Source organism: Odocoileus virginianus, chromosome 2 (assembly GCF_023699985.2).
Source record: "Odocoileus virginianus isolate 20LAN1187 ecotype Illinois chromosome 2, Ovbor_1.2, whole genome shotgun sequence".
NCBI classification, from domain to species: Eukaryota; Metazoa; Chordata; class Mammalia; order Artiodactyla; family Cervidae; genus Odocoileus; species Odocoileus virginianus.
The window spans coordinates 45,027,518-45,055,353 of NC_069675.1; the positions used below are offsets into that span (position 1 = coordinate 45,027,518).

Sequence of the window (27,836 nt, forward strand, 5' to 3'; positions counted from 1 at the left end):
ATTACTCCAGTTCTTTCCTCTACATCTCAGTGCCTCCTAGTATGTGACTCAAAACCTCAGTCTGTAATAAAAGTATTTTGTATGGAGCAAACAAAACTTCTCTAGAGAAGTCAGGTATTCCTAGATGATCGTCTGTCCACCTCTACAGAGAGATGTGAATGTAAGGAAGAACACTTCTGTAAATCTTCTCCTGACTTTACACCTCCTGTACTCCCTAAAAAAGCAACAACAACAACAACATCACAGGACAAGTTTCCATTGCTTCTGATTCTTTATCTCTTCTCTGCAAAATCTCAAACATAATTTTTGAGAGCCATAGAAATAATACTGATAGTTTTGGATCATAATATTTTTAAAGTGGGCAAGCTCAGTGCAAGTAATCTTTAAGCTGGTGACTATTAGCTTTCTGGATCATCTAGGCACAGATATGCATATTTATACATGTCTGATAAATATATCATATATATTACATGCAAACAATATGAAGCAACACTATTTGTCCCTATGACATACACTGTGTTTTTTTCATTCTGCCATGATAAAGTTTGGACCACTGAGTGGATATCATCTGGATATGGACAAAGCCATAATTTCTGAATGGATGAAGATTCATTTGAAACTTTGGGTAGTATCAATAAAACTGTTTCCTGGAGATGTAGAAAAATGTTGGGAAAGAATAAAGGTTTTACTGCTTTAAGCAAAGGATCAGATTTATAAGAAATAAGAATCAGAACTAGAAAACGTACCCTAAAGAGTTGCTCAGTCTCTACTGCAAGAAATCCTTGGACCAAGCTCTATCCACAACATGTGCACAACTCTCAGGAACACAAGCATCTCCAGACTATATTCCATTTATATCAGGAGTATGAACATAGTTTTCACAAAGTGTTAAGGAGAGAATGACCTGAGTCTGGGTGAGACAGAAACTTTGTGCAGAATGGAGTGGTGTAGAGAATAGAGAATCAGCCAAGGAAAAGTTCACTGCCTGCATGGACAGAACCACTGTCTGTCCTCATGGATATGGTATCAGTACACTGAAGGTAGCGAAAGGGGATGATGAGCCAGGGTCCTACTCATCTGTGCACCTGTGGTCACTCTCCAACCATGGTGCCTGGCCTAATTCAGTGTTCAGTTCAGTCACTCAGACATGTCTGACTCTTTGTGACTCCATGGACTGCAGCACTCCAGGCTTCCCTGTCCATCACCAACTCCCAGAGCTTGCTCAAACTCATGTTCATCAAGTCAGTGATGCCATTCAACCATCTCATTCTCTGTCATCCCCTTCTCCTGCCTTCTATCTTCCCCAGCATCAGGGTCTTTTCCAGTGCATCAGTTCTTCCCATCAGGTGACCCAAGTATTGGAGTTTCAGCATCAGTCCTACCAATGAATATTCAGGACTGAGTTTCTTTTTTTTTGTTGTTTATTTTTATTAGTTGCAGGCTAATTACTTTACAATATTGTAGTGGTTTTTGCCATACATTGACATGAATCAGCCATGGATTTACATGTATTCCCCATCCCGATCCCCCCTCCCACCTCCCTCTCTACCCGATCCCTCTGGGTCTTCCCAGTGCACCAGGCCCGAGCACTTGTCTCATGCATCCAACCTGGGCTGGTGATCTGTTTCACCATAGATAATATACATGTTTCCATGCTGTTCTCTCAAAACATCCCACCCTCGCCTTCTCCCACAGAATCCAAAATTCTGTTCTGTACATCTGTGTTTCTTTTTATGTTTTGCATATAGGGTTATCATTACCATCTTTCTAAATTCCATATATATGTGTTAGTATGCTGTAATGGTCTTTATCTTTCTGGCTTACTTCACTCTGTATAATGGGCTCCAGTTTCATCCATCTCATTAGAACTGATTCAACTGAATTCTTTTTAATGGCTGAGTAATATTCCATAGTGTATATGTACCACAGCTTTCTTTTTTTTTTCCATTTATTTTTATTAGTTGGAGGCTAATTACTTTACATCATTACAGTAGTTTTTGTCATACATTGAAATGAATTAGCCATGGATTTACATGTATTCCCCATCCTGGTCCCCCCTCCCACCTCCCTCTCCACCCGATCCATCTGGGTCTTCCCAGTGCACCAGGACCGAGCACTTGTCTCATGCACCCAACCTGGGCTGGTTATCTGTTTCACCCTAGATAATATACATGTTTCAATGCTGTTCTCTTGAAACATCCCACCCTCGCCTTCTCCCAGAGTCCACAAGTCTGTTCTATACATCTGAGTCTCTTTTTCTGTTTTGCATATAGGGTTATCATTACCATCTTTCTAAAGTCCATATATATGTGTTAGTATACTGTAATGGTCTTTATCTTTCTGGCTTACTTCGCTCTGTATAATTGGCTCCAGTTTCATCCATCTCATTAGAGCTGATTCAAATGAATTCTTTTTAATGGCTGAGTAATATTCCATGGTGTATATGTACCACAGCTTCCTCATCCATTCGTCTGCTGATGGGCATCTGGGTTGCTTCCATGTCCTGGCTATTATAAACAGTGCTGCGATGAACATTGGGGTGCACGTGTCTCTTTCAGATCTGGTTTCCTTGGTGTGTATGCCCAGAAGTGGGATTGCTGGGTCATATGGCAGATCTATTTCCAGCTTTTTAAGAAATCTCCACACTGTTTTCCATAGTGGCTATACTAATTTGCATTCCCACCAACAGTGTAAGAGGGTTCCCTTTTCTCCACACCCTCTCCAGCATTTATTGCTTGTAGACTTTTGGATAGCAGCCATCCTGACTGGCGTGTAATGGTACCTCATTGTGGTTTTGATTTGCATTTCTCTGATAATGAGTGATGTTGAGCATCTTTTCATGTGTTTGTTAGCCATCTGTATGTCTTCCTTGGAGAAATGTCTGTTTAGTTCTTTGGCCCATTTTATGATTGGATCATTTATTTTTCTGGAGTTGAGCTGGAGGAGTTGCTTGTATATTTTTGAGATTAATCCTTTGTTTCTATTATTTTCTCCCAATCTGAGGGCTGTCTTTTCACCTTGCTTATAGTTTCCTTTGTTGTGCAAAAGCTTTTAAGTTTCATTAGGTCCCATTTGTTTATTTTTGCTTTTATTTCTAAAATTCTGGGATGTGGGTCATAGAGGATCCTGCTGTGATTTATGTCAGAGAGTGTTTTTCCTATGTTCTCCTCTAGGAGTCTTATAGTTTCTGGTCTTACATTTAGATCTTTAATCCATTTTGAGTTTATTTTTGTGTATGGTGTTAGAAAGTGTTCTAGTTTCATTCTTTTGCAGGTGGTTGACCAGTTTTCCCAGCACCACTTGTTAAAGAGGTTATCTTTTTTCCATTGTATATCCTTGCCTCCTTTGTCGAAGATAAGGTGACCATAGGTTCGTGGACTTATCTCTGGGCTTTCTATTCTGTTCCATTGATCTATATTTCTGTCTTTGTGCCAGTACCATACTGTCTTGATGACTGTGGCTTTGTAGTAGAGTCTGAAGTCAGGCAGATTGATTCCTCCAGTTCCATTCTTCTTTTTCAGGATTACTTTGGCTATTCGAGGTTTTTTGTATTTCCATACAAATTGTGAAATTATTTGTTCTAGTTCTGTGAAAAATACCGTTGGTAGTTTGATAGGGGTTGCATTGAATCTATAGATTGCTTTGGGTAGTATAGCCATTTTGACAATATTGATTCTTCCAATCCATGAACACGGTATATTTCTCCATCTGTTTGTGTCCTCTTTGATTTCTTTCATCAGTGTTTTATAGTTTTCTATGTATAGGTCTTTTGTTTCTTTAGGTAGATATACTCCTAAGTATTTTATTCTTTTTGTTGCAATGGTGAATGGTATTGTTTCCTTAATTTCTCTTTCTGTTTTCTCATTGTTAGTGTATAGGAGTGCAAGAGATTTCTGTGTGTTAATTTTATATCTGCAACTTTACTGTATTCATTGATTAGCTCTAGTAATTTTCTGGTAGAGTCTTTAGGGTTTTCTATGTAGAGGATCATGTCATCTGCAAACAGAGAGAGTTTCACTTCTTCTTTTCCTATCTGGATTCCTTTTACTTCTTTTTCTGCCCTGATTGCTGTACCACAGCTTCCTTATCCATTCGTCTGCTGATGGGCATCTAGGTTGCTTCCATGCAGGACTGATTTTCTTTAAGATTGATTGGTTTGATCTCCTTGCAGTCCAAGGCACTCTCAAGAGTCTTCTCCAACACCACAGTTCAAAAGCATCAATTCTTCAACGCTCAGCTTTCTTTATAGTCCAACTCTCACATCCATACTTGACTAATGGAAAAACCATAGCTTTGACTAGATGGACCTTTGTTGGCAAAGTAATGTCTCTGCTTTTTAATATGCTGTCTAGGTTGGTCATAGCTTTTCTTCCAAGGAGCGAGAGTCATTTAATTTCATGGCTGCAGTCACCATCTGCAGTGATTTTGAAGCCCAAGAAAATAAAGTCTATCACTGTTTCCATTGTTTCCCCATCTGTTTGCCATGAAATGGTGGAACCAGATGCCATGATCTTAGTCTTCTGAATGTTGAGTTTTAAGCCAACTTTTTCACTCTCCTCTATCATTTTCATCAAGAGGTTCTTTAGATCTTCACTTTCTGCATAAGGGTGGTGTCATCTGTGAATCTGAGGTTATTGATATTTCTCCTTGCAATTCAGTGTTACTCCTTTCTAATTTGAAAAGAGAAAAATGTGACTTCTTCAGAAGTGCCCTTGGGGAGTATCATTAAGCATCAAAGGAAAGGGATATCTGGAAGATAAACTCTTCAATCCATTTGATTCAATCATTCCCCAAGGGAGATAACTAGGCACACTGCTGCTAGAAAGAGGAAAATAGAACCACAGGCATGGAATTTATTTCCAACAGGCTTATAGCAAACACTATCTCTCTGAATCTAGGTGAATAATGAAGTTGGAGGACACTGGAAGAAAATCCTCTGACCAGAGGAGACAAATTCATCCCTCAGACAAAGTCAACAGCCTTTTCTGACTTGACCACCTGGGAGTGGACTACTCAAGTGTAGAGAAGAGGAGGCACACGGTTTCTACAGCTGGAATCCCAGCTCCCCCACCCCAGCTGTTTTGCATGTTCCTCCTAGCCCTCCCTGATGCCCAGAGCCCATATCTATGCAGATTAGAGCTCTGGGAAGGTCTGCCTCTGTCAGGACACAGAATGGACCATGGAGGCCCCAGCTCAGCTTCTCTGCCTCCTGGTCCTCTGGATCCCAGGTGAGAGAAACATGGGATGATTCTGCATGTCAGTGAAAACTGTATCCATGCACCTGGGTCATGCACCTTTCCTGAGCAAGCACAATAATTAAGCTCAGTATAGATCAAGGATCCTAGACCTGTTGGGAAGACAAAGGTATGAGCCAGATTACCTTAATGACTTTTCCTTTTATTTCCAATCTCATAAACCATGGGAGAAATCGTGCTGACATAGTCTCCAGCCTCCCTGGCTTTGCTCAGTGTTCTGTGGCAGCCCGGATGGCAGAGGGCTTGAGGGAGAATGGATACATGTGTGTGTATGGCTGAGTCCCTTTGTTATTTACCTGAAACTATCACAACATTGTTAATCAGCTATACCCCAATACAAAATAGAAAGCTCACGAGAGGAAAAAAAAAAAGAATTGAGGGTGGTAATAGGAAGTTATCAGAAGACAGCCTAGAGTGGTCACTTTCCCCAACTAGGACTTTGCCAGCTAAGGAATGGCCCCATAAATACTTATGTTTTTAAGTAACAAACAGGAAAGAATGAGGACAATACATTAAGGGTACAGAAATCATTTGACAAAGAGATGAGATTTTCTTGGTTTTAAAAAACTCTGGAGTAACAGAACTTTTTTTTATATGCAATTAATTTGCTGCTCAAAGTTTGTCCAAAAACGAGCACAAACATTGGCATCATTGGTAGCTTGTTAATGCAAAATAGCAGGCCTGGTTTATGACTAATGATGAGAATCTGCATTTTAACAGGATATCAGGGGATTTCTGTATGGTTTATGAGGCTCTATTTAAAGGGGTTTTTGTTAAAGATACCATATTGTTCATAGAAGACATTTGAATTTCAAAAAATCTATTTGACAAAAAAGTAAATAGCCTTTCACTTCAAAATAACCTAATAATCTGCCAATAGTATATCTGTCAGACTACATCTTTCTCCATCATGCTAAGTCAGAATACTTAAATAAGTATTACTCCACCAGCATAGTGTGCCTCAACCACTATTTGAGGATCGAACACTCCTTCCTGCTTCTCCAGTTCTTTCTTCTGCTTCCCAGTGCCTCCTCGTATGGCTCAAAACCACATTTTTCTCATAAAAGATATTTTGGGGGAAACAAGACTGCCCTTGAGCAGACAGGCATTCCTGGATGGATGATCGTCTGTACACGTCTAGAGGGAGTTGTGGGTATGAGGAAGAACACTCTTGTAAATCTTCTAGTTGACTTTTCACCCACTGTGCAATAACAATAACAACATCAGAAGGCAAGCTTCCTCTGCTTCTGATGCTTTTTCTCAATCAATCCTATCATATCTCAATCAGAAATTATGAGAGTCATAGAAATAATACCAAATCCTTTGTTCATAATTTTTTAAAATGGGAAGGCCTCATGAAATGCTGGCATTCCTTAAGCCAGTGACCCTTATATTTTTGGATCTTCAATTCATGTATTTACATAGTTACATACGTCTAACAAATATATCATATATGTTACACATTAATAACATGAAGTAATACTATTTGTCCATATGACATACTCTGCATTTTTTATTCTGCCATGATAATATTGGACCATTGGGTGGATATCATCTGGCTGTGGACCAAGCCATAATTTCTGACTGGATGAAGATTCATTTAGAAATTTGAGTAGTTTTAATAAGACTGCTTCCTTGAGATTTAGAAAAATTGGGGAATTGAATAGATTTTAACTGATTTGGGAGAAGAGGGAGCAGAGTTATAGGAAATAAGAAATCAGAGCAAAAGAACGTAACCTAAAGGTTGCTCAGTCAGAACAGGGGAACATCCTTGGGCCAAGCTCTCTCTACCACATGTGCACAATTCTCAAGAACACAAGCATGTCCAGATTGGATTCCATTTAGATCAAGAGTTGAACATACCTTTCCCAAATTATTAAGGAGAGAAAGACCTGAGTCTGGGTGAGATGGATGCTTTGTATAGAATTGAGTGGTGTAGAGGATGGAGAATCAGCCAAGGAAAAGTTCACTGCCTGCATGGACAGAACCACTGTCTGTCTTCATAGATATGGTATCAGTACACTGAGAGTGGGGAAAGGGGATGATGAACCATGGTCTTGCTGATCTGCGCACTTGTGGTCACCCTTCCAACCATGCTCCCTGCCCTAATTTGGTGTTACTCTTCACAAATTCTAACAAGGAATAAGGCTTGGCATTCCCTGGTGGTCCAGAGGTTAGGGTTCTGCACTTCCACTGCAGGAGGCACAGGTTTGAACCCTTGTTAGGGACCTCAAATCTGACATGTCATCCAGCATGATCGAAAAATAAAAATAAAAACTATAACATGACTTCTTCAGAAGTGCCCCCTGGGAATAGCATTAAACAGCAAATGAATGTTTTATCTGAAAGATAAAATTCTGATAAACTCCTGAATCCATTCTGAGGCAGTCATGCATCAGGGGAGATATCTAGGCACACTGCTGCCTTAAAGAGGAAAATAGGACCACAGGCATTTATTTTGTTTCCAACTGGCTTATATCAAACACCATCTCTCTGAATCTAGATAAGTACTTAATCAGGAGGAGACAGGAAGAAAGTTCTCTGACCAGAGGAGACAAATTCATCTCTCAGATGAAGTCAACAGGCTTTCTAACTTGACCACCTAGGGATGGGCTGCTCAAGTGTACAGAAGAGGAGGCAAGTGGTTTCTGCAGCTGGAAGCCCAGCTCCCCCGCCCCAGATGCTTTCCACGTTCTTCCCAGCCCACCCTGCTGCTTAAAGCCATATCTATGCCTTAGTCAGTGCTCTGGGAAGATCTGCCTCCGATCTGCCTTTAAGTGGACCATGGAAGCCCCAGCTCAGCTTCTCTGCCTCCTGTTCCTCTGGCTCCCAGGTGAGAAGAACATGGAATGGTTCTGTATGTCAGTGAAAACTGTGTTCATGCACCTGGGTCCTGCACTGTTCCTCAGCAAGCACAATAATTAAAGCTTGGTGTAGATCAAGGATGTACCTTGATCTACACTTATGTACCCAACAGGTACATAAGTGACTTTTTCCACTTTATTTCCAATCTCAGAAATCACTGGGGAAGCCACATTGACACAGTCTCCAGCCTCCATGGTTTGACTCCAGAGGGAACAGTCACCCTTACCTGCAGCTCCAATCAGGGTATTAGTAGCTAATTAGCCTGGTACCAGCAGAAGCCTGGGCAGGTCCCCCAGGTTCCTCATCTATGATGCCTCCAGCAGGGCCTCTGGCATCCCAGCCTAGCTCAGTGGGTCAGGGACAGACTTTACTCTCACCGTCAGAAGCCTGGGGCCTGATGATGCTGCAGTTTATTACTGCTATCACTGTGGTTAACGGGTATCCACAGTGTTTGAACCTAAAACAAAAACCTCCACTTGACCTTCAGTTCAATTCAGTTCAGTTGCTCGGTTATGTCCGACTCTTTGTGGCCCCATGGACTGCAACACATCAGGCTTCCCTGTCCATCACCAACTCCCAGAGCTTGCCCAGACTTGTGTCCATTGAGTTGGTGATGCCATCCAGCCATCTCATCCTCTGTCATCACCTACTCCTCCTGCCTTGAATCTTTCCCAGTATCAGGGCCTTTTCTAATGAGTCAGCTCTTCGCATCAGGTGGCCAAAGTATTGGAACTTCAGCATCAGTCCTTCCAATTGACCTTAGAGGGTTTCTTTTTCAATTTACACCAGTTGTTTCCTTTATAAGAAGCTGCTACTATGGAAGCTCAGTTTTAGCATCTCAACCTCTATTTGGAAGACTTAAAGTTCTGAAAAGTAACTCCATGACAAGATTTGGACTCCAAGTCCTGGATTTTTTCTCAGACTAAAATAAACAACCATACTTAGGCACAATTTCATTGCCAATGGCATTAGATCAGAGTCCCATGAATGGATGACTTTAAAGATACACCTCTTCTGGCCAGTGCAATAAGGCAAAAATAACAACAAAGACTGAATTAGAAAGGAAGAATTAAAGCTATCATAATTCAAGGTGAATGGAGTGTATGCAAAGAAAATTCAAAATAAACAACAAACAACTGCATTTAATAAAAGAAATAGCAAACCATTGGATTTGAGGTTAATAATTAGAAAACAGCAATTTAATTTTTCTACCACTACAACAAATTATAAAAATTAAAATTACAAAGCACACCATCTACAAGAGCATCCAAAGCATCAAATATTTAGGAAAAATAGCAAAACACACCATAGACCCCAGAACATTATTCAAGGAAAGTGGAACAATCTAATCAAAATCAAAATCCCAAGATAATTTTTTTAAAAATCACATTTGCAGGACCATTTAATAGGAATGAGATGAATAAAGCCAAATATAGCTGGTAGCAGTTCTTCAAGGTCATCTACCTAGTTGGAGAGCATCACGTAAATTTTACTGTCCATTTTAGGACAAAGTTCTTTCTCAATAATTCCAAAAAATGGATCATCTTTAAATGTTCAAAACACATCTCAAAACATAAAGCCCCAGACTTACAAATAGCTCTTTTGGTTTTTATTACTTACATATTCCTGTTATTCCTCATCCAAGGTCTCTTATTCTTGAAATCCTAGACTTTTAGTAACAGCTTTATGGCATTATGGCTCAAGTGGTAAAGAATCCACCTGCAATGCCGGAATCACACAAGACAGTGAGTTCAGTCTCTGGGTCAGGAAGATCCCCTGGAGGAGGAAATGTCAGCCTACTCCAGAGTATTCTTGCCTGGAGAATTCCATGGATGGAGGAGCCTGGTGGGCTACAGTCCATGGGGTCACAAAGAGTCAGACACAGCTGAGTACTCACACACTCCCACTTATGGCATTACAAATCATATACAATATAGTTCACTAATTTATACTGTACAATATGATAGACTTTAGTATACTGACAGAGTTGTGTCATCATCACCATGATAATTTTAGAATATTCTCAAAAAGAAATCCTGTACCCATTACCAGTTACCCCCCATTTCCTCCATCATCAAATATTCCCAAGTCTAACCACTAATCTACTTTTATGTCTGTACCTGTTGTGGATACGTCATATAAATAAATCATTCTATATATGTTCTTTTGTGATTGGCTTATTTCAATTACCATAGTGTTTGCAAAGTTTTTCCATGTTGTAATATATTATAGTACTTCATTCCTTTTTATGGCCAATGATATTTTTTGTTTTTAACTTTTGATTTTATATTGGAGTATAGTTGACTAAGTGTTGTGTTAGTTCTAGGAGTAGAACAAAATGATTCAGTTAATACTATACATGCATCTATTTTCAAGTTCTTTTCCAATTTAGATTGTTACATAATATTTAGCAGAGTTCTCTGTGCCATACAGTATGTCCTTGTATAATCAAATAGCGTTGATTATGAGACATTTTGCTTTTCCATTCAACAGTTAATGGACATTTAAACTCTTCCCACTATTATGGTCAATCAATAACACTTCCATGAACATTATCATATAAGTTTTTGAGTGAACATCAGATAAAAAGAATTTGATTAGGAAAAAGCAGGGCTTTCACTGGTGGCTCAGATACTAAAACCTCAGAACCTGCCTGCAGTGCGGGAGACCCAGATTCAATCCCTGGATTTGGAAGATCCCCTGGAGAAGGGAATGGCTACCCACTCCAGTATTCTTGCCTGGAGACCTCCATGGACAGAGGAGCCTGGCAGGCTACAGTATATGGGGTCACAAAGAGTTGGACATGACTGAGCATCTAACATACATCCAAACGAGGAAAAGCAAGGTACATATCTTACCTTCTTTCAAATTGATGGTAGCAATTTATTGTCTCACCCTTCATCTCTTTGCCCTACTATTTAGCTACAATTCTCAGTGTCCACTTTCAATTGCTTCATGTAGTTTTTCTTAAATGTAGATGGATGGTATACAAAGAAATTATTTTAGGTACTACCCAGTACCATTGAGTAGGCATTAATTCACTTGAGTCAAAAGGAAATAAAAAATTTAAATGTGAAAAAAATCTCCGTGTAAGAAATTCAGTTTAGGACAAGTAACATGTGTGTAAATATTGTAAGAAAGAGCTGAGCAATCCTAGAACCATGTGTGCAGTTGGAAACAGCGTTAAACAGACGCCTCTCTGAATCCCGTATTCAACCATGACTGAAATAATTAGAATACATTCATGAGTATGCAACCCAAAGAAAGGGAGTGGTTGGTGATGTCAAGAATAGTGACATGGTATCTATCAACCCAGTTTATTTTGGAGAAGGAAATGGCAACCCACTCCAGTATTCTCACCTGGGAAATCCCAAGCGGAGAGGAGCCTGAGGGCTATTGTCCATGGGGTCATGAAAGAGTTGGACATGACTTAGTGACTAAACAAATGTATCACCCCAGTTTATTTAGCATCAGAATGGCAAAAGATGGAGCGCTGAATCTTGCAGTATAATGAACAGTCTGGTTGAAAAAAAGCAAAGCAAAGGAAAGAGGATGATAGTTGCCCAGGAGTTTAGATTTTAGTCACGGCCCTTTTGAAAGCAAGCAAAGCTATGACAATAACACCATGAACCACGCTCATGCATGAAGTCTCACACTTTGCCATTTAAACACTGCCTCCCCGTCCCATCCCCACATAACATATTATTTGCATATTGCTTCCATATGTAAGTCCCTCAACATCTCAGAGGCCATATAAAGTATGGGTAAAGACACTGACCACAAGTGAAGGTCCTGCCAAGACCATGGGCTCCCAGGCTCACCTCATCTTCCTGCTCCTCTGGATCTCTGATAAGAAAAATAATTTCCCTCTTCTGAATCTTGACCCCCAAAAATGCATTTGTATATGAAATTGATTTTTGTCATTCTCGCTGAATATGATATTTTTGAATTATCTTTTCTATTTTCTCCCTTAAATAGAGACTATAGCAGAAATAACCCTCACACAATCTCCAGCAACGGTGTCAGTGACTCCAGGAGACAGAGTCACTATCACCTGCAAAGCCAGCCAAAAAGTGGATGATGACTTGTACTGGTGCCAACAGAAACCAGGACAAACTCCTAAGCTCATTATTAAACAGGCTTCTACTCTTATCTCTGGGGTTCCATCCCGGTTCAGTGGCAGAGGGTATGACATAGATTTTACCCTGACAATTGATGACATCAAATCAGAAGATTCTGCTTATTACTTCTGTCAACACGATGAGAATATCCCTCCCACAGTGATATATTCTGTTTCAAAATCCTCCAAAGGCCTTCAGAGGGATGACCTCAGCTGCTACTGAAAATCTTCAACATGTGGAACTACCTTGCCCATTGGGATTTATTACATAAGGTTTCTTCACATACATGTATATTCACTTCCTTTTTCTATGTATTTCTATATTTTCTACTACCTCCAGTGCTATGGGCTTCTTTGGTGGTTCAGACATAAAGAATCTGCCTGCAATGCAGAAGACCCAGGATTGATCCTTGGGTTGGCAAGATCCCCTGGAGAAGGGAATGGCAACTCACTCCAGTATTCTTGCCTGGAGAATTCCACAGACAGAGGAGACTGGCAGTTTACAGTCCATGGGGTCACAAAGAGTTGGACACTACTGAGTGACTAACACACTTTCCAGGGCTATGCTTGATACACTTGATTTTGTAGAGACCATAAGAGCTTCCAATCACATTGGCCAGCTGTTTCAATTGGTCTGCTTTGAAGCAGAGATAAAATAACATAGCCATGTTATAAGCCCTGAGAGAACTGCTCTGAGGATCAAGGAGAGGTTATACAGAAGTTTTGCAACAAAGGTCAGGTAGTCTGAACATCAAAAGATTATTGGTAATTAAAGAAAATTAGACATCCTAGCTTAAGGAATTTAGTGCTTTTCTATCTACGGGAAGATACAAGAGTCTGGGTTCACTGAAATCATTCTTTGATATGCTCCTCAGCTATCTGCAGCCAGTATCCTCTTTTCCACCTCCTGGGGCTCACCATAGGGAGTGACTGTAGTTTGATGGATGCTAGATGGCAGGTATTCTTCTCCTTCCTGAGTTCCCTTAGGGCTAACCGGCTCACATTGCAGGGCTGCAATCACTGAAAACTGTGACTTTCTTTTCTACTGATATGGCAGGAAATACTCCGTTTCTCTATGCAGATCCCAAGGACTGTATGCAGCATACCAGGCCTCCCTATCCATCACCTCCCTCCCAGAGCTTGCTCAAACTCTTGTCCTTGGAATCAGTGATGCCATCCAGCCATCTTGTCCTCTGTCACCCCCTTCTCCTCCTGCCTTCAATCTTTCCCAGCATCAGGGTCTTTTCAAATGAGTCAGCTCTTCTCACCAGGTGGCCAAAGTATTGGAGCTTCAGGTTCAGCATCAGTCCTTCCAATGAATATTCAGGATTCATTTCCTTTAGGATTGCCTGGTTTGATCTCCTTGCAGCCAAAGGGACTCTCAAGAGTCTTCTCCAATACCACACAGTTCAAAAGCGTCAATTCTTTGGTGGTATCATCTGCATATGTGAGGTTGTTGATATTTCACCTGGCAATCTTGATTCCAGCTTGTGCTTCATCCAGCCCAACATTTCACTTGATGTACTCTGCATATAAGTTAAATAAACAGGGTGACAATATACAGCCTTGTTATACTCCTTTCCCAGCTTTGAACCAGCCAGTTAGTTATTCCATGTAAGGTTCTAACTGTTGCTCCTTGACCCTCATACAGGTTTCTCAGGAGACAGGTAAGATGGTCTGGTATTCCTGTCTCTTTAAGAATTTCCCACAGTTTGTTGTGATCCACACAGTCTAAGGCTTTAGTGTAGTCAATGAAGCAGAGGTAGCAGTTTTTTCTGGAATTTCTTGCTTTCTCTTTGATCCAGCGAATGCATTGGCAAGCAGATTCTTTACCCCTGGGCCACCTGGGAAGCCCTACTGACACCAAAATTGCTTGATTGTTATAGCTTCCAAGTAAGCCTTGAATTCAAGTATTTTAAATGCTAAACATTGTTTTATAACCCCTTTTAAAATTTTTGTGTTTTCAGTTCCTTCGTATTTCTATTTAAATTTATACATATTTTTACCTTCCAAAACTATAACTGCTTAGATTTTGAGTCAAATCTTTAAATTCAGTGAAGAGAATTGTTCATTTTAATATGACTAGATCTATGAACTCTAGGTATTTCCACCTATTAATATTTTTAAAGTTTATTTCTGCAATATTTTATAATTTTCCTTGTACACTACTTGAATATGATTTGCTAACATATCCCTAAGCATTTCTAGGTTTGTGAAGCCATTGTAAATTTTGCTTCCAGCTCTTAATGCTAGTACATAGAAATATATGTGAGTCTTATATCATGATTTTTATATAATGGACTTTTGTTTCCTATGACTTGCTGAAAGCACATATTTCAATAATATTATTTTAAAGATTTTTTAGGATTCACTTCCTAGACACTTAAGTTTTCTTGGACAAAACATGGTTTGATTCTTTTGAATGCTAAAAAAAAATCTGCATTCTTGGGTTAAACCACTTCATCACCTTGCAGAACCCTTTCTAAGTTAATTGTTGGGATTCCATTTGCTAATACTTTGCTAAGACTTTGATCTGTGTTCATTGCAGATTTTGGTGTGTAGATTTCTTGTACTGTCTGCTCTGGTTTGATACAAGGGTAAGTTTGTCCTTATGGAATGATTTTGGAAATTTTGCATTTTCCTCTATTTCCTGGAAACATGGGTACTACTCATATTTCTTTCTTAAATGGTTAACAGAGTTATTAGGGAAACTCTGTGGCTGGAATTTTTTTCTCAGGAATGAGTTTTTAATTCCAAAGTCAATGTTTTTAACAGCTTAGGGACAATAAGATTTTATGTTTTTTTATGTCAGTTTGTCTGAGTTTTTCTAACTTTCTAAGAATTTCTGTTTTATTGAAGTTTACCTATTTTATGACACAGGGTAAGTTTATCTTCATGAAAGTCTCTATATGCACTTGAAAAGGAAACATATTCTCATACTTTTTTTTTTAGTTGTTATAAGCATTTTTTTTTCATTTATTTATATTAGTTGGAGGCTAATTACTTTACAATATTGTATTGGTTTTTGCCATACATTGATATGAATCAGCCATGGATTTACATGTGTTCCCCATCCTGAACCCCCCTCCCGCCTCCCTCCCCATCCCATCCCTCTGGGTCTTTCCAGTGCATCAGCCCTGAGCACTTGTCTCATGCATTCAACCTGGACTGGCGATCTGTTTCACAATTGGTAATATACATGTTTCAATGGTATTCTCTCAGATCATCCCACCCTTGCCTTCTCCCACAGAGTCCAAAAGTCTGTTCTATACATCTATGTCTCTTTTTCTATCTTGCATATAGGGTTATCATTACCATCTTTCTAAATTCCATATATATGTGTTAGTATACTGTATTGGTGTTTTTCTTTCTGGCTTACTTCACTCTGTATCATAGGCTCCAGTTTCATCCACCTCATTAGAACTGATTCAAATGTATTCTTTTTAATGGCTTACTAATATTTCATTGTGTATATGTACCACAGCTTTCTTATCCATTCATCTGCTGATGGGCATCTAGGTTGCTTCCATGTCCTGGCTATTATAAACAGTGCTGCAATGAACATTGGGGTACACGTGTCTCTTTCATGATCTGGTTTCCTCAGTGTATATGCCCAGGAGTGGGATTGCTGGGTCATATGGCAGTTCTATTTCCAGTTTTTTAAGGAATCTCCACACTGTTCTCCATAGTGGCTGTACTAGTTTGCATTCCCACCAACAGTGTAAGAGGGTTCCCTTTTCTCCACACCCTCTCCAGCATTTATTGCTTGTAGACTTTTGGATAGCAGCCATTCTGACTGGCGTGTAATGGTACCTCATTGTGGTTTTGATTTGCCTTTCTCTGATAATGAGTGATGTTGAGCATTTTTTCATGTGTTTGTTAGCCATCTGTATGTCTTCTTTGGAGAAATGTCTGTTTAGTTCTTTGGCCCATTTTTTAATTGAAAACCCACTTCTCTTGCGTCTCCTACATGGGCAGGCAGGTTCTTTATCACTAGTGCCCCCCCCCCCCAATCTCCCACATCCACCCACAGAAACAATGACTTGGCAACTATCCATAGACAAAACGGTCCTGGTAGCACCTGCTAGATTTGGTGCAAGCTCCACTTGGCTGTAGTCCTACCATGATCCCTTTATGGCAAAGGATCAAGGAGGAGCCACACTCATGTCCATGGTAAAGGGCTTATCAACCTTAATCCCAATAGCTGACCCTGAAGTTGCCCTTGACCCAGCTCCAGCCCTGCAGTACCATGGTTCTGCCCACTCATTAACCCTACCCAACCTGAGTAGAATTCTGCCCAGGTACCCAGCAGGAGATAAACCCATACATGCCCTGATAACAGGCTTGTCATCTGAAGACCCAACTGCTAACCAAGAAGCAGCCTATGACTCAGCTTAAGCCCTGCTTGACCATAGTCCCAGGGACACTCTCATTTACCCAGGGACCTGTCATAAACCACACCCATCCATGACCCGGGCACCAGACCTACCAATCATAACCCAGTCATTAGCCCAACTGCAGCCACATGACTTGGCTCCAGCCCCATTCAACTAAGACCCCAGAGACAGTCCCATCAGACAAAGGACCCAAAAAGAGAAGATCTTTAGATACAAAAAAAAAAAAAAAAAGTCTGTAAAGAATGGCAGAAGTGACATGACTGCAGCTTCAAATACACAGACACCAACACAAGGCCATAGTGACCACAGGTGAAAGTGAAAGTCGCTCAGTCGTGTCTGACTCTTTGAGACCCCATGGACTATACCATCCATGGAATTCTCCAGGCCAGAATACTGGAGTGGGTAGCCTTTCCCTTCTCCAGGGGATCTTCCCAACCCAGGGATCAAACCCTGGTCTCCTGCATTGCAGGTAGACTCTTTACCCACTGAGCCACAAGGGAAGCCCAAGAATCCTGGAGTGGGCAGCCTATCCCTTCTCCAGTGGATCTTCCCGGCCCAGGAATCCAACCGGGGTCTTCTGCATTGCAGGTAGATTCTTTACCAACTGAGCTATCAGGGAAGCAGGGACCACAAAGTATCAAGCAAACGTGATGCCACCAAAGACATTTGTAGTCTTGTTGGCTTATACAGCACTGTCATCTACTGACAGAACCTTATAACTGCACTCTGACTTCAGATTGAGGGTGTCACAGTCAACAACCTGACACTGTTTGGGTTTTGTGGATTTTTTTTTTTTTTTTGGCCAGTTAACTTTATTTATTGGGAATATACATATCAAGTACACAAAATGAAGTATAACAAGTAATTATAAAGGAAATATCTTTGTACAACTACCACCCAAGTCAGTCACCTTCAAAACCCCAAATATTTCTCCAGTGGTCATGTATGGATGTGAGAGTTGGGCTGTGAAGAAAGCTGAGCACAGAAGAATTGATGCTTTTGAACTATGGTGTTGGAGAAGACTCTTGAGAGTCCCTTGGAATGCAAGGAGATCCAACCAGTCCATCCTAAAGGAGATCAGTCCTGAGTGTTCATTGGAAGGACTGATGCTAAAGCTGAAACTCCAATCCTTTGGCCACCTCATGTGTGAAGAGTTGACTCACTGGAAAAGACCCCGATGCTGGGAGGGATTGGGGGTAGGAGGAGAAGGGGATGACAGAGGATGAGATGGCTGGATGGCATCACCGACTCGATGGACATGAGTTTGAGTAAACTCCAGGAGTTGGTGATGGACAGGGAGGCCTGGCATGCTGCGATTCATGGGATTGCAAAGAGTTGGACACGACTGAGTGACTGAACTGAACTGAACTGAACTGATCACAACTTCACCATCATCTTTGCTTGTAGGCAGCATCTAGTTGGGTTTTTCTTTTTATCTAAACTGACAGTCTCTTTTTAATTGGTATGTTTAGATTATTCACATTTAATCTGATTTTAATTGTCTGGATTAAAACCTACCACTTTGCCAACTGTTTTCTATTGGGTCCAAACTTTTGTTTCTTTTTCCCTCTTTTTCTGGCATTAATGGGAATTTTTTTATGTTTCTGTTTCCCCTATTGATTTCTTTAACTTCTTATTTTATATTGGAGTAGGGCTGATTAACAATGTTGTGATAGTTTCAGGTGGACAGCAAAGGGCCTCGGCCATACATATAAATGTATCCATTCTCCCCCAAACTTCTTTCCCATCCAGGTTGCCACACACCAAGCAGAGTTCCCTGTCCTATAGAGCAGGATTCTGTTGTTTATCCGATTTAAATATAGCAGTGACACTGTTTCTGTTCAATTATTTTTATTTTTAATGTTTATAGAAGTGGTCAACTTTATAAAAGATATATAAAACACACAACACACCAAAGTATTTTGAAGTGAATCCATTAAGAATTTCAGTACACTGCTAACTGATGAGTTTTTCTAAACAGCCACCATGCCACTATAATACAGAAATAAAAATTCCCTAATATAGCTAATATCCAGTTTCTATTCAACTTCCTTGATTGTCTCTAAATATGTTGTTACAGAAATTTCACTTAAATCAATGCCCAGGTCCAGATAAACGTATGGTTAACTTTTACCAAAACCTAAAAAAAATCCCTATACTTCAGGAAATAGTAAAAGAGAGTAAACTACCAGAAAACTATCCTATATTTAGAAATATAGGATAAGGAAATGGCTACCCACTCCAGTATTCTTGCCTGGAGAATTCCATGGACAGAGGAGCCTGGCAGGCTACAGTCCATGGGGTCCCAAAGAGTCGGACACGACTGAGCAACTAAACCACCAACTACCATCACCATTTAAAAATATAAATCATAATAGGAGATTAGAATAATATTCTTTTTTAGAATCATCAGCTTTTTTTCTTTTTTTTATTGAACTATGATTGCTTTACAATGTTGTGTTACTTTCTGCTGTATAGCAAAGTGAATCAGCCATAAGTATACATATATCTCCTCTTTTGTGAATTTCCTTTCCATTTAGGTCACCACAGAGCATTGAATAGAGTTCCCTGTGCTATGGAGAATTTCATTATGTAAGTCATCATCCCCAAAGCCTCTGAATTTCATTATGTAAGTCATCATCCCCAAAGCCTCTGGCTGCAACTCTGAGATTGGTTTTTCTTTCATGATCTGTACTCTTGCCACTCATTATGGGAGCTTTATGCTAAAGATGACATTTTTCAGCCTGGATCCCTTGGAGATGGCATGGGACAGAAACCTCACTCTCCACTGCCAATCAGAACTTTGCACAAGTGACAGATTTCTAATGCATTAAATCACTCAAGCTTTGGGAAATATCTATCAGAGTACCTATCATTGTCAATCCCAAAGGAAATCAACCTTGAATATTCATCCAAGGGACTGATGCTAAAGCTGAAGCTCCAATACTTTGGCCACCTGATGCAAAGAGACAACTCACTGGAAAAGACCCTGATGCTGGGAAAGATTGAGGGCAGGAGGAGAAGGGGGCCACAGAGGATGAGTTGGTTGGATGGCATCACTGACTCAATGGACATGCGTTTGAGCAAACTCCAGGAGAGGGGAGAAAGTGAAGGACAGGGAAGCCTGGCATGCTGTAGTCCATGGGCTTGCAAAGAGTCAGACATGACTGAGCAACTAAACAACAACAACAAATCATTGTTCTTAGTTAATGTACTTATCAGGCTAAAGATTATTCCAACTGACAGCATTTAGTGAAATTATAGCTGGTAAAGAATCTACCTGTGATGCAGGAAATCCTGGTTCAATTTCTGGGTTGGGAGGGTCCCCTGGAGAAGGGATAGACTACCCACTCCAGTATTTTGGTGTCTCACTGGTGGCTCCGACGGTAGAGTCCGCCTGCAATGTGGGAGACCTGGGTTTGATCCCTGGCTCGGGAAGATCCCCTGGAGAAGGGAATGGCTATCCATTCCAGTGTTCTTGCCTGGAGAATTCCATTGACAGAGGAGCCTGGCAGGCTACAGTCCATGGGGTTGCAAAGAATGGGACATGACTGAGCAACTTTCACTTTCACAGTGAAATAACAAAATGGCTCTTAGAAGGCAAAGGTTCAAACCGTGACTATGTTCTTACAAACTTAGTATTATTAAGGAAGGCCTTGGTGTCGTCAGTTATAAAAATCAGTAGTTTAGGCTCTTCAGTGTTAAGGGTGATGTTTGTATCCTGACTGAGTTCCAGAGTAGCTTAGTTATGCCGAAGAAAGGATCATACTCTCATGCTGTACAGGCTCATTTTTCATTCTTTCACTGGACTTTGAGAAAATGCATTAAAGTATGCGCTCTACCTTGAGGAGAACAGATGGCAACTGTGCAAAGAATTTTCCTGGTTTATGAAGATTCTGCCAAAGGCCTCAGGAAAAGTGATGGAGGTGCTTTAATTGGGTTCTTCCTGCTAACTCAGTCCTTAACCCCTTTGTGGCCTCAAGTGAATCACTTCCTCTCTTAGGGACTAAAGTTTTTTCCTGTTTCTAATGAATGAAGCTAGACATGGCTTGTCTCTTCCAGATCAAACAGTCCACAAATCTACAAAGACCCTCCAAGATCATACTAGGTCTATCTTCTACTCAGTCTAACATGGTTCCAGACTCAGCCCAGACAACCCCATTTAAAGCACCACCATCTGGAGTTTTTAGGGCTTCAGTTCAGTTCAGTTGCTCAGTTGTGTCTGACTCTTTGCGACCCCATGGGACTACAGCATGCCAGGCCTCCCTGTCTATCATCAACTCCCAGAGTTTACTCAAACTCATGTCCATTGAGTCAATGATGCCATCCAACCATCTCATCCTCTGTCACCCCCTTCTCTTTCCAAGCATCAGGGTCTTTTCCAGTGAGTCAGTTCTTCACATCAGGTGGCCAAACTACTGGAGTTTCAGCTTCAGCAAGAGTCCTTACTTTGAATATTCAGGACTGGTTTCCTTTAGGATGGACTGGTTGGATCTCCTTGCAGTCCAAGGGACTCTCAAGAGTCTTCTCCAACACCACAGTTGAAAAAAGCATCAATTCTTCAGCGCTCAGGTTTTTTCATAGTCCAACTCTCACATCCATACATGACTACTGGAAAAACCATAGCTTTGACTAGATGGAACTTTGCTGGCAAAGTAATGCCTCTGCTTTTTAATATGCTGTCTAGGTTGGTCATAACTTTTCTTCCAAGGAGTAAGCATCTTTTAATTTCAAGGCTGCAGTCACCATCTGCAGTGATCTGGGAGCCCCCAAAAAATAAAGTTTGTCACTGTTTCCATGGTTTATCCATCTATTTGCCAAGAAGTAATGGGATCAGATGCCATGATCTTAGTTTTCTGAATGTTGAGCTTTAAGCCAACTTTTTCACTCTCCTCTTTCACCTTCATCAAGAGGCTCTTTAGTTCCTCTTCACTTTCTGCCATAAGGGTGGTGTCATCTGCATATCTGAGATTATTGACATCTCTCCTGGCAATCTTGATTCCAGCTTGTGCTTCATCCAGCCCAATGTTTCTCATGATGTACTCTGCATATAAATTAAATAAGCAGGGTGACAATATACAACCTTGACATACTCCTTTCCCAGCTTGGAACCAGTCTGTTGCTCCATGTCCAGTTCTAACTGTTGCTTCCTGACCTGCATACACATTTCTCAAGATGCAGGTCAGGTGGTCTGGTATTAAGAATTTTCCAGAGTTTATGTGGTCCACACAGGACCTTCAGGACTTCATAAAGTATGTAAAGTTATCACTGGAGGGTGCCAGAGCAAGAGAGGAGAAAACAGCAAATACCATGTGATGGAAGAACAATCTTTGCTCATTTCACTCCAAGTGTATGCCAGACACCTGTTAGTTACTGAGAGCACAGTGGTGAGTACAAGCCCTTATGAGATGCCTGTGTAATTCAAGAAATATTGAGGGATGTGAAAAATTGTCTTTTTCGTGGAGTTGGCAATGACACTTTGTGACACTTTGTGTATAGTTTTGCAATCCTGGTTTTTCCCTAGGTTGATGTGTCCTGTGTACGTGGCTTACACTTGGGTGGACCCCTCCTGGTGCATGCCATTACCTGTGGCAACTACCCTTTGTCTGCTGTACGTCAAACTTCCAGCCGGGTCAATTACAAGATGGACTAAATATTGTTTACTCTTTCTCTTCACTGCACTTTAAAAGGCCGCAGAAATTACTGGATTTAGGGTTAAAGGAATAGAGATGAGGCCTTCTAATCTGTAGGAGTCCCAGGTTTCTTTTGAGGATTACTCCAGTCTACCCACAGTATCGTACTCATGCCAATTCAGAGAATAAATTGAAAAGTATTACATTTACGTGTAACTGCTTGACCTAGGAAATTATCAGTTTCAAGACAAAAAAAAACTTATATAAAGAAATTTCTTGAAAACTACCTTGTATTAGGTTCTTTTGGAGGAGTTAGTTCTTTGACAAACTCCTAAATTTCTTCTAAATTAGTGTCTACCTCTTCTTGGGCAAATTATTCCATTTATTTTGGGAGATGAGGAATGTGCACATTATGTAGCTATTCAAAAAGCAAACTGGATGAAGGTGGTCAAAAGTCACAAACTTTCAGTTTTGAGATAAATAAGTCCTAGGGATATAATGTGCAACCTGATAAAGATAATTAACACCACTGTATGCTGCATATAAAAGCTGTTAGGAAAGTAAATCCTAAGAGTTATCATCACAAGAAAAAGAATGCTTTCAATTTCTAAACGTTGCCTCTGTATGAGATGATATCTGTGCATTCAGTTGCTCAGTCGTATCCAACTCTTTACAACCCCATGGACTGCAGTCCACCAGTCTCCTCAGGCAGGAGGAGAAGGGGACGACAGAGGATGAGATGGTTAAGGACATGTGCTTGAGCAAACTCTGGGAGTTGGTGATGGACAGGGAAGACTGGGTGCTATAGTCCATGAGGTCGCAAAGAGTCAGACATGACTGAGTGACTGAACAACAAAAAAAGATTAGAAAGAATCTATTTAAACTTGTGCTTCTTAACCAGGGAACCCAGAAATATCCCCAGCTACAGTTGGAAGTGTCCCTTGTTACATAAACATACTTGGGAAGGAGACACCTAATCTTTAACATGTTTATGCCAACACAACACACTATGGTCTGTTCTCCGATTCCACACAAGATAAAATGATGCGTGTCGGGGAGAGAGGTTCAAGTTTTTCATTGTGTTGACCCCAACTTCTCTATGTGGAAAGTATATACATACTTTAGTGTAACTGTCATTTTCTCAAGTTCTTATTGTGTCTCTAACAAAAATATTTTAATATATTTAATGCACTGTGATAAAAGTCCATCACAAGACTTCTTGGTGAATTGTATCTTTTATATGATAGTCAAAATATCCTAATTCATCAGCTTTGGGTTCAAAATACACAAAGAACAGACAGCAATGGACATTTCATTTCCTAACTGCATCCTTGCACTTCCTAAAAGTAAACAGACCTCTCCTTTTGAGGAATTCTTTCTGATTAGATAGAGTCAGTTGAGGATGTCATGAGACCCACCCTTTCTTTAGTCAGCACAGACACAGGCCTATCAAGGCTGGAATAAGATTGCTAAACAAAACAAAAAATTGATTAATATTTTGAAAGTTAAAGGGTTATTCACTCCGTTGTGTCTGACTCTTTGTGACCCCATGGACTATAGCCCACCAGGCTCCTCTGTCCATGGAATTTTTCAGGCAAGAATACTGGAATAGGTTGCCAATTCCTTTCTCCAGGGGATCTTCCCAACCCAGGGATCAAACTCAGGTCTCCTGCATTACAGGCAGATTCTTTAAGATCTGAGTCACCAGGGAAGCCCAGATATAGCAATAAAACCTTAAGTATTATGGTCTTCCCATACAAAAATCATTTATCATTTTCATATCAGTTTTTTCTAGGTCTAACTTTTTGGAATTGAATCTTTATCAGTAATAAATACAAGCCAAACAAACTTTATTTTCCTAGTAAATCAAATGACCTTGAAAAGGACCAATAGTGTTGAAGAAAAATTATGTATGATGATTGTTAAAGAATGGTAAAAAGGCTTGGGAATTCCCTGGTGGTCCAGTGGTTGGGACTCTGTGCTCTCACTGCCAGGGTCTTGGTTCGGTCTCTGGTCAAGGCTCCCACAAGCCACTCAATGTATACAAACAAGGAAGATCCTATTCAGGACCATCACCGGAAGTGTAGGGTCCGCAATGCAACAATGAGGTTATACAAAAGGGGAGGACTTCAAATACTGGGCTTCAAATACAAGGACTAGTGGAAATTTATAGTCAAGTTGAGAAGGCTGGAGTTGGGGTCAGTAGATGGAAAATTACTAAGAGGAAACAGCAGCGGTAATTCTGAGTCTGGCTGAACCTATATGATGGGAGTCTTGCTGACGGCAGGCCAGAGTCCTCACATACTGTCTGGGAGATGACGGAGTATAAAAAACTGAGTTAGATATCAAGGGGTGAGGGTAAGGAGACCCAGGATGGGGAATTTTGGTTAAACTGACTTTAGCAGGATTCATGCTAAAACTGGACAAAGTAGTGACAAACAGAGAAGCCCAAAATTCAGGGCCTGCTTGAGAAGAGAGTTCAGAGTAGCCTAAGTAGAATTTGATCAAGGAGAAAATTTGTGTCAATATCTCTTTTTTGCCTTATTTTCAAGTTTTGGGATAACTTGATATTTATGTAGTTTGTTCTATTTGTACTTGGTCCTCCCATCTTATTTTACATTTCTGTTGATCGTATTTTTCTCTTGATTTTTTCTTAATTTCCTTTTCCTGAATTTTGCTACATTGGTTTAGGTTTTTAACTACTTTTTTTCCTTCCGGTGCCTTATAAAACTTTTATCTCATCGCTCTTGGATACCTGTCAATTGATCCCTTTTTATTGCCATCACTATTCACATGACCTGAAGGCTGAGTGGTAGGTAGCCCAGTGTTATTCCACCTTCCAGGGCCCCCCTTCTAACTTCCAGTCCCAATGCCTTTTCTACTTTTTGGCTGCACCAGATCTTAGTTGTGTGGGATCTTCAGTCTTCATTGGGATCTTTACTTGCATCATATGGAATCTAGTTCTCTGACAAGCAGTCACACCTGGGTCCCCTGCATTGGGAGCCCAAAGTCTTAGCCACTGGACCACCAGGGAAGTTCACCCAATGCCTTTTAGCTCTGAGGTGCATGTGCTTTTCTGAGGGCTTTGAGGGCAAAACTAATACTGGAGGCTTCAAAGATCTCTGCCTATTTTTTCCAAGGAATGGAAGATTCTAGTTCCTCCATCATTTCAATCACACAATTGCAATCTTTGCAGTTTTCCCTCAGTTATTCTTTCTCCTTTGTGATGCTTCATGAAATATATTTATTCTCATTTTTATATTTCTCTGTCCTTGCAAAGGGCAGTTTGAGAGTGGTGGACAAGTCTATCATATTCAACATAAAAGTCCAATTATTCCTTGCTTCAATCTGTTGCTTTTTTGATATTTTTCTTTTGGTTTGTTGTTTGTTTTCTTGCTGTCCTGCCCTCTTCAATTGTGTGCTGTTAGGTTTGGAAGTCTAGTCTCAGCCAAGGTAAACAGGGCACTTTGGTGGTTGAGGAGCTTAAGGGAAGCAGTCACATTAAGGGAAGTGAGCGCTTCTCTCCCCAGCGCCAGACTAAGAGACTTTGAATCAATATGCTGATTAGTATGGGGGCAGGTACCGGGGCAAAGGAATACTCAAAATTCTCCAAGCTAGGCTTCAACAGTACACGAACCGATAATTTCCAGATGTTCAAGCTGGATTTAGAAAAGGCAGAGGAACCAGAAATCAAATTGCCATCATTCACTGGATCATAGAAAAAGCAAGGGAATTCCAGAAAAAACATCTACTTCTGCTTCACTGACTACGCTAAAGCCTTTGACTGTGTGGAACACAACAAACTGTGAAAATTTTTTAAAGAGATTGGAATACCAGACCACCTTACCTGCCTCCTGAGAAACATGTATGCAGGCCAAGAAGCAACAGTTAGAACTGGACATGGAACAACAAACTCGTTCCATATTGGGAAAGGAGTACGTCAAGGCTGTATATTGTCACCCTGGTTATTTAACTTCTATGCAGAGTACATCATGAGAAACACTGGGCTGGAAGAAGCCCAAGCTGGATCAAGATTGCCGGGAGAAATATCAACAACCTCAGATATGCAGATGACACCACCCTTATGGCAGAAAGTGAAGAGGAACTAAAGAGCCTCTTGATGAAGGTGAAAGAGGAGAGTGAAAAAGTTGGCTTAAAACTGAACATTCAAGTACCGCAAGCCGGCGCCAGGAGCCTGTCTCTGCGTGGCTTTGAGTCGGGTGGGCCGCCACCACGCGCGGCTGAAGTAAAGGTAGAAAGTCCTCCCGCGCCAAAAGTCATGGCAAAAGCCCGGCCAAAGGCCGAGTTCACGTTGCTCCTGACGACGTCCCACGCGACCCAGACCCCCCAGAGCGCCAGAAGCTTGGGAAAGAGACCAAGGCAGCACAGATGCAGGCTGGCGCGGGTTGGGGTGGCCTGGAAACCGCTGCGCCCGCGCCACCCTCACCGGTCCCGGGAAGAGGGTGCCTGCCGGCTCCCCCTAGATTGTGGTCTCGCACTCCAGGCCCAGGCGGCAGAAATCACGGGCAGGTCGTGACCAGGCCCGGCCCGGGGAAGGCCACATCCCTCCCGGAGCACCTGGTGACCAACATTATCTTCATGGAAACCGTGGGAAGGCCGAAAAATGGCCCCCGCGTTGGGAATCGGCACAGCCCCGCTGTGAAGAAGGCCCCAGACACCTGTAGTGAAGTGGGGAGGGGGTCTCCAGCCTTAGCAGGTGGGAAGCTGAAGAAAGGGGCCACTGGGGAGTCTGCCTCCGTTCCAGTGGGACAGAAGATGGAGAATGCAGGGTCAGGGCCTGCAGCGACAGAGGGCAGCACGGGTATGCTGAAACGTCCAGCCTAAGCTGGAGACCATGAACACCCAGGCGGACAGGGCCTAGTTCCGGCTTTCCCGCAAGTTTGTGCAGTTGGCGGCTGCACCGCTTAGAGCACAGGAACCTCCTTATCCAGAATATTCCAGGCTTCTGGGGGCAGGATTTTCAGAACCACTCCCAGCTCTCATCCTTTCTGAATAACTAAGATAAAGAGGTCCTCAGCTACTTGAATAGCTTGGAGGTGGAAGAGCTTGGCCTCGCGAAATTGGTCTACAAAATCAAGTTCTACTTCGGGTGGAACACCTATTTCCAAAATACGGTGCTCATCAAAGAATACGGAAGTGGCCCTGCGGACCAGGTGGTGTCTCGTTCTATTCCAATCCAGTGGCTCCTCTGGGATGATCAACAGATCCTTAGCCAGGAGAAACCTGACAACAGCCAGAGCATCTTTGGGTGGTTTTCAAACCACAGCTCCGTTGAGTCTGACAAGATTGTGGAGATAATCAAGGAGGAGTAGGAGGAGTTGTGGCTCAGTCCCTTACAGTACTGCCTTGTGAGTGAAAGGGCCCGTGCAGAGAAAGGAAAGGAGGGCACGCCAGGGGCAGCAAGGCAGCCCGTGGAGACCCCAGAACCTGGGGTAAACAAGTCCGACTGATCCTGCCCAAGTCTCCATCCTACCTCCTGCTGGCCCTCTGCCTGGCTGACCTTATGTGTTTGGCTGTCTGCCTTCTCTTCGTGTTGGTCTCTGTG

The 27,836-nt window shown here is 41.4% G+C and overlaps 1 pseudogene and 1 gene segment (V, D, J or C); both read left to right on the top strand.

Moving 5' to 3' along the window:
- LOC110132584 (immunoglobulin kappa constant-like) overlaps positions 1–27,836 on the top strand; it is an 87,407-nt gene that overhangs the window by 44,293 nt on the left and 15,278 nt on the right.
- On the top strand, positions 5,180–27,741 carry LOC139031487 (testis-specific Y-encoded-like protein 5; annotated as a pseudogene).